A 7,660-nucleotide genomic window follows, 5' to 3' on the forward strand; every position below is an offset into this window, starting at 1 on the left:
AAAACCGATCTAATCCAATTAAAATTTGTGTTTTTTTTATTCGGTTTTTGATTTTTCGATTTTCGATTTATTCGGTTATCGATTTTTCGGTTCGGTCACCGCGGTTTGAATCGATTGATGAACACCCCTAGTTGAAAATGTTTGTTTTGATTGAAGTTATAGGATAAGTGAAAGTTTGATACTCTTTTTATTATTGCTTTTTTGGGTTTATGGTATATATTAGTTTTATTATTGTTTAGAAAGTGGGAAGTTTCTCACATATATGATAGAAGTTGAGCATGCTCTTTGCTAATTGTGCGGAATGGAGATATTGTATTGCATGTTTGGCTGAACAAAAGCATGCGAGTCGCGAGATTTACCCATTCATATGGATTTTTTTGGTGAACTCCCATTCATATGGATTTAATTAGAATCAAAGAATCAAGCTGTCAGAGAGAAATCAAATACTATAATTAGGAGATTATTTGATGAGGATACAAGTTATCTAGATGAGTAACAATCAAGCAAAAATCATGAGAAGACCTCATCTGCAGTAAATAAGGAGTTAATTGACAAAGATACAAATTGTCAAGACATGTTATAATCAAGTTAAAATAAAGGAGTAGACTTTTGAAATATATTGTAACTAGGATAGGACCTATTTCCTCATAACTACCATATGAGTTTAACTCCATTTGTTCTACATAAAAATTGATGCATACCGATGTAAAAAACATAATTAATTTTACATCATACATTTTATACATGTTCAAAAGTCAACAACAATATTGTACCGATGAAGACCAAATAACTTAAAATTGAAAATTTTGCTACCCATTTAAATAACCACACATTTTTTTTTTGTAAACATTTAGTTGCATCTTTACAATTCACGGGCACTTAAATTTGGCTTAATTACACTAATGTTATAATTAGCTTCAATAGTTTAATTCAAACCTACCTCCATTTACTCTTTAGGCAAAATAATTAACAATAAATGACATAACTTCCAATAGTTAACAATAAGTTACTCTTTAGTCTTAATCTCCTTTTCTTTTTTTGAATACAATGGTAATTGCACACAACACCTACTACTACTCATTGTCCAACCCTTTCACAACTAGGTTAGACCCAGTGGCTTTTAATCTCCTTTTCTTATATTGTCAGAATGCATCTTCTTATTCTTTCATTCGATTCAGTCACCAAAATATGAAACTCATCAAAATACTAAATTTGAGCAAGGTCCAAAAGATGCAAACCTGGAAATCTCCATGTGATAATGATTTCAAATTATGTTGATTAACTAATCGAACTATAGTATTCTAGGAAAACATATCCATCCCTTTTTTTTTAACTTGACACAGAATATGTCTAGCCTTTACTTCAAATAATATATATATAACTCATTATCATATAAGTTCAATGTCAAATAGAAATCAATGCCCATTAAGATCCAACAAGAAAAAAACATAAGTTACTTACAATCTCATGTTGTTTCCTAGAAAAAAGTTTAGACCCCCTTGAAGTAGCGTTGTCTCCGCAGGCACTAGATATCCATGAGATGATTCAACACCATACTTTGAATGCTTTTCTTTAGGAGGCATGACTATTTTTTTTTCAAAAAATAAAATGAAATAAGATTAGTACCATGGCAATATAATGTGTTACAATATACAAATTGAGCTATACAAATACTAATTAAAAGTTAAAAGGAATGAACACTAAAAGTGAATTTTATTACTGTTGATGACCCAAAATAAATTGAGCTACTACATTACTCAAACATATTTTTGTCTCTCAAAAGTTGATTTTCAGCATGGCTTATAGTTTTGACTTCATTTGGAAATGAATTGCTTAATCCTTGCTATTGGTATGGCTAACTTTCACTTGTAACATCTTCTACATCTTCTCCCATATTATACAAGTCATTGGCAAGGCTCACATCAAAGACCGATTTAAATATATCGGATATAAGATGTCTCATCATGTTTAGAAATGAGAATATGCAATCTTGAAGGTACGCCGGTGCAACCTATCTTAAGAAAAAGACATATTTATATGAAAAAAATTGATTCAAACAAAGTAAAAGTCGAACATGAAAAAGGAAGGAAATTTATATCCCTAAGACTCTAACTAAACTTGCAATCTTACTACCTGCCCTTATTTTAAGAACATTTCACTTTATTTCTCTTAATGTGATGATGCACCATGAATAATTCAGCACTAAATCTCTATCTAAAAGAGGATCTCATGTAAAAGATGTAAGTTCTAACTTATACTGAAATGCGGAATATGATAGATCATGAATACCTCCCGCCATTGCTTTCCTTGTTGTTTTGAATGGTTGTTGTAACTCTGATGTGTAAAACTTTTATGAGCCTTCCAAACTCTTCTATGCAGCTCAGATGATGTGTAGCTCTGTAGTAGAGTGAGTTCAGGGACTCATGAAGCTGAAGATGCATCCTTTTATAGACTCCTCCATTATAGAGTATGTTCAAGTGTGCACTGAAGATGGACTCCATTGATGGCAAGCCAAAAAAAAAATTAGTTGATGATTGTAGACCAAAACCAAAACTTAGTTGATGATTGCAGACCAAAACCAAAAGCAGGTACTTCATTATGCAATCTATTATCATTAGCGGACAATGTAAGTGGACCACATAGGGTCACACCACTAATCACTAGCATTTTTACTAACAAGATAAATATAGATTTGATGTGGATGTCTAGATTGAATCTTAACCTGCCGAAAAAGCCAATTAGAGGAATCTATACAACTCTTTGTGCTAATTTAAGGGTTGGAAGATTGAAAACCTCACATGGGTCAAGCAATGTGTACGTGGTTGTATTAAAGCCTGGACTAAGTACTACACTATATATGTATGTTGCTTTGGCATTTAATCTTGCATAGTCTTCATTTTTCAAGTTTTTTTTGTTCCAAAAGGTTGCGTTGTGCAATGCTTTTTCCTCAAAGACTAGTTGTTGGAAAAGTCTGAACCTTCGATGACCTCAAGAGTTTGCGAAATCTGAGTGTACGAAAAAATCAATTTATACGAAAGGTGCAATGTATTAGATCTCCTATTTATGGCACTTGATCAAATTTCTAGTTGATATGCAAGAGAATGCAGAGAACCAAGCTGATGTCAACAAATTTCCTATGTTCTTGTCCTTTCTACCACAACCACAAGGATATTGGGGAAAGACTCAAGAAGGTGATGTTTGCAGTTACCATGTTGAATATTTGAGAACTTGTTGAACATTTTGATAGCGGTGCTTACTCTTTCGACTCATGCTGAACTCTTAGGACAAATGATTTGATTTTATGGGAACTTAATTATTTTTAGAAGCTTTTGACTATTCATCCGTATTATGATATAACATTTTTTAATCATAGAAATACTATTTATTGTTATGGTTATTGTTACAATGCCATGGGTTCTTGACCGACATTACATACTCAATCATTGGTTGAAAACTCATGCCACTGTGAAAACAACGCAATAATAAAATATATTTTTGTGCTTAAAAAAATGCTATATTATAGTAAGGATGAATAGCCAAGAGTTTCTAGAAACAATTAAGTTCCCATAAAACCCAATCATTGATCATATGAGTTTGGTAAGAGTCGAAGTAGTAAGCAACATCGTTAAAATCTTCAACAAGTTCTCGAATATTCAACATGATACCTACAAACATAACTAACATGATCTTATTGCATCTTGCTTTGATATCCATGTGACGATGGTAGAAACGGTAAGACCATTGTATTCTTATTGCCATTTCTTGGTTCTTTACATTTTCTTGCGGATCAAATAGGAATTTGATCAAGTATCATTAAAAAGAGATCCATATACCTCACCTTTGTGTAAATTGACTTTCTTGCCCACTCACTACTTTAGTAAATATTAAAGCTCTCAGGATGGTATAGATGTTTGTGAAATTTTTTCGCCAAATACTCGTCATCCTCATAGTTCATCTAACAAATACAACACCTGAAACAAGGCCACAAAAATTAGGAACCAAGGTATATCATGATTACAAATAAGGTTATAAGTAACACAATTAGCACAAAGAAATCACTGTTTATATATGGTTCACTGAAGGCAAATAGGCAATAATATCAATTGAAAGACCTTGCTCTCAGTTCCAAATACTTCATCCAATGTGAGTAGTTGGATAATATCTCATTCAGAAGCATATAGGTCATAAACCATAATAAATCTCAAACAAAAGTACATAATACATTGCAATATATTTAAAAAATCATACTACATAGAAGTATATTCTCTGAATAAAGTAGTTGGTTGTATGTTTGGATTAATGATGACAAAATCTACCTTAAACCTAAATTTCTTTTGCAAACACAAAAATTTTATAATATTCAACCAGGAAATAAAGATATTAAAAATTATAGACAAAACTTGAACAATGCATGTAAAGATACAATAGGAAATAATAAAATGAAGCACTAATTTCACAAATTGGTATATTTTGATTTCTTCAAAATCATTGAGACTCTAATTTTCTTAATAGATTTAGGGCTACAAAAATCAACCTTTTAATGATACAATACATAAATGATATATTACAAAAATATAATAAATCCATAATTCTAAACTCGTCAATTATAATTTACAATTGAGAGAAAATTAATATCAGAAACAAAATGTTATTATGAGATATACAAGGACGATGCTAGAAAGTTTTAATAGAACGGGAGAGAGTGAGAGATACCTCGGGTGTTATGTGGCAGCAACTCTTGAATTTAGGTATTGATACTTGTTGCCGACAAAAAATTTGGAAGATAAACTCAAAGTGCATGAGAAGAAGGATGTTCTTTTAGGGCTTGTAACTTTTGTGATAGAGAGAGAAATAGGGTTTACTTTTATATATATATAGAGAGAGAAATGGAGATTGGGCCTCAAACTTTCGGGGCTTGCTTCACTGAACACTGAAAACAAAAAACTAGTATATGAATAAAGGGAAAAAGTTGAAAAAAAAAAAATACAAAAAAAATGTCATTAGATCTTATACATTGTGCGACATATTTTGGAAATTGGCATCCATAAGTTGTCATAAATTACCTTATTTAATGACATTTTACTCTAACCGCCCCTAAATACATATATTTTTTTGTAGTTTTTCTTTAGTATTTTAATTTATCATAACCTTACTAAGATGTAGACTTTCATTAAAAAGAAAAATTTCCCACAATGCCACGTTTAAGTCCTGCTTGTAGAACTAATGCACTCCAGATTAAGAATATAGAAAACGCAAGAGTTTTGATGATAACAAACATAGTACAGAAAGAATACTTCAAAGCATTATCATACAACCTCTGGGAATCAGCTTGGATCTTTTGTAGCTTATTGATAAGGAAATCTTCTTTAGCCCAGATATGACTAAAAACATCTTTATTCCAATCTTTTAGGGGGGGGGACCAAATTAGACAAGGAAGATGAGACATTGACATTTCTATTCCAAGAATTATTAAGAGAATGAATGAAATCGTCATGATCTTGCAAAGCTGCCAAAAACCTAAATTAGGTTCTTCAGGATAAAGCAATAACAGAATAGGATTGTGATCTCAATTCAATCTAGGAAGAGTACGAGCCTTGGCTTCTCAAAGAAATAGTTCTCCAAGTCGCATTAGTACACACCTTGTCTAGTCTTTTAAAGACTCTCTCTAAATGAAGGTATTAGCACCTCTCCAAGTAAAATTAGAACCAGAGCAGCCAATGTTCATCACGTTGCAGTCATCAAGAACTTCAATGAAATTGATACATTTGGTCAAATTAACTGGAATACCCTTTTTTCTCCCTAGCATACATGATCTTATTGAACTCACCCATTAATATCCAGGGACTATTCAAATTACTGCTGATTCTCTGGAGCTCCTTCCAAAAATCCTGTCTAATGGGGCTGGTATACACCAAGTCAAAACAAAATTTACACCATTATTGCCGGTATAGTTAGCATGGATGTATTGGTTATATTTTTTGATAAGATTAATGGAAAATCGATCTTTATTCCAAAGTAACCAAATACCACTGTATAACCGAAAACATCTTCAATAAAAAAGGATTTGAATCCTAGTTGTTTAATTCTATGATTAGTAGTAGCACCACTGATTATTGGCTCTAGAATAGCAACCAAATCCACTTTATACTTTTTGGTAAAGTTCTTCATGGTAGATTTAAAAGGCTTTTTAGCCGCACCCCTGCAATTCCAAACTAGACAATCATCGATAGAGGTTGTTAATTCCGGGATTCAAGAGTACCTGGGGACTTATATCACAATCATTCTCCTTTTGCTCAATGATCATACCATCAGGTCAGTTTCAAAGCTTTTGTTACCAACATTTTCTTCTGGGGATTAGGACCTTGAGATTCCTTCTTCCTTTGAACAATCATCCAAGGTCCCACTACTTGATTAGAGGGAGTTTGACCAGGTTGATCATTTGGATTTTCCACCTCATCATTGGTTTCGATTGAAAGTTGTTTCTTAGCTAGCTCAGTACAACACTCAATGTTATGGCCATAACGACCACAATATAGGCAGATGAGGTACCCCTCATATTCTATTCCTTTTTTCTTGTCATCCAACATGTACTCACCTATCAAAGGTTTAGATAGATCTTAATCTACACACACTTTTGCGAAATGCCCTTTATCTCCAATAGATGTTGTTTTATCGATTTTAAGAACCTTTCCTATTGAACTATCAATGAAATTCAAAAAATTCTCGCAATGTACATGGAGGCGGTTCCAAGCAGTCAATCGGTGAATGCTTGCATGATCAAGGTTGAAGTTGGGTTCCTATCTTCGAACAGCCAGACAATGCCCCAAAATTACCCACAGACCGGCAGTAATTGCAAGGGTAAGGTCTTCCAAGTTCGCAAATTTCACTGAGTAGAATTGATTTCCCAAGTCAACAACTGTAATAGCTCCCGTCTTTGCCTAGAAAAATTCCACCTTTTTTTCAAAAAGTTAACTCCCATCCCCCCAAGAGTTTAACAATGAGGGCATTTTGCCAAGGCTTCCTCATCATTGCTTTAGCTTCTTTCGTGCATTTGATGTTAAAAGACTTATCTTCTACAATAATTTTTTGAAACCCCCAATTTGTGACTTCATCTTTCATCGAATCCAGAGGTTCATGATCCTCCTCCCTTATCCTAGAAGACCAAGGTGAGTTCTCCCTTGAAACACCATTTTCAGCTCCCATAGCTTGAACCCAAGATTTTGGTTTCCCCTCCGATAGTTCCTCTAAAGGAAATCCCAAGTTCGCTCCACGGTTAGCTATATCTGAATGAAACTCCTCGCCATCTTTAGAACGCTTTACACTCTTCCTGCTACCAAAGTTGGTATAGAATTTGTTGCCTTCCAGATCTTCCACGAGAAAAATGAAAAAAAAAAATCCACGTAGCCCTAGCAGAAAGAAGCAAAAAGGAACGCGTGTGTCAGATGCGCCTAACCCATCCTCTGTTTTTATGATGACTAGGATATTCTTTTACGTAAAAGAATGTGAATCGAACAACAGAACATAATATTAAAATACAAAGTGCTAGAAGGAGATGACACAAAAAACAAAAAAGCTAGAAGGTGAGAGTCCATAAGCTATATGAAAGATTGTTTACTGTTGTAATCTTAGGGAACAGATCCTATTTAATGCATTTGAAGAA

General features: G+C 33.3%; 1 long non-coding RNA gene across 1 annotated transcript; it reads right to left on the reverse strand.

The window, feature by feature from the left end:
* Window positions 1–1,291: 1,291 nt before the first annotated feature.
* On the reverse strand, window positions 1,292–4,830 carry LOC133286539 (uncharacterized). Its single transcript, XR_009748139.1, has 3 exons — window positions 4,714–4,830; window positions 2,290–3,971; window positions 1,292–1,585 (listed from the first exon to the last, which is right to left on the reverse strand). It is a non-coding gene; the product is annotated as an uncharacterized LOC133286539 (long non-coding RNA).
* Window positions 4,831–7,660: the final 2,830 nt, after the last annotated feature.

The sequence above is a fragment of the Gastrolobium bilobum genome, unplaced genomic scaffold, assembly GCF_033153095.1.
Source record: "Gastrolobium bilobum isolate Gb01-03AN ecotype WA unplaced genomic scaffold, APGP_CSIRO_Gbil_v1 utg341, whole genome shotgun sequence".
In the NCBI taxonomy this organism is placed as follows: domain Eukaryota; kingdom Viridiplantae; phylum Streptophyta; class Magnoliopsida; order Fabales; family Fabaceae; genus Gastrolobium; species Gastrolobium bilobum.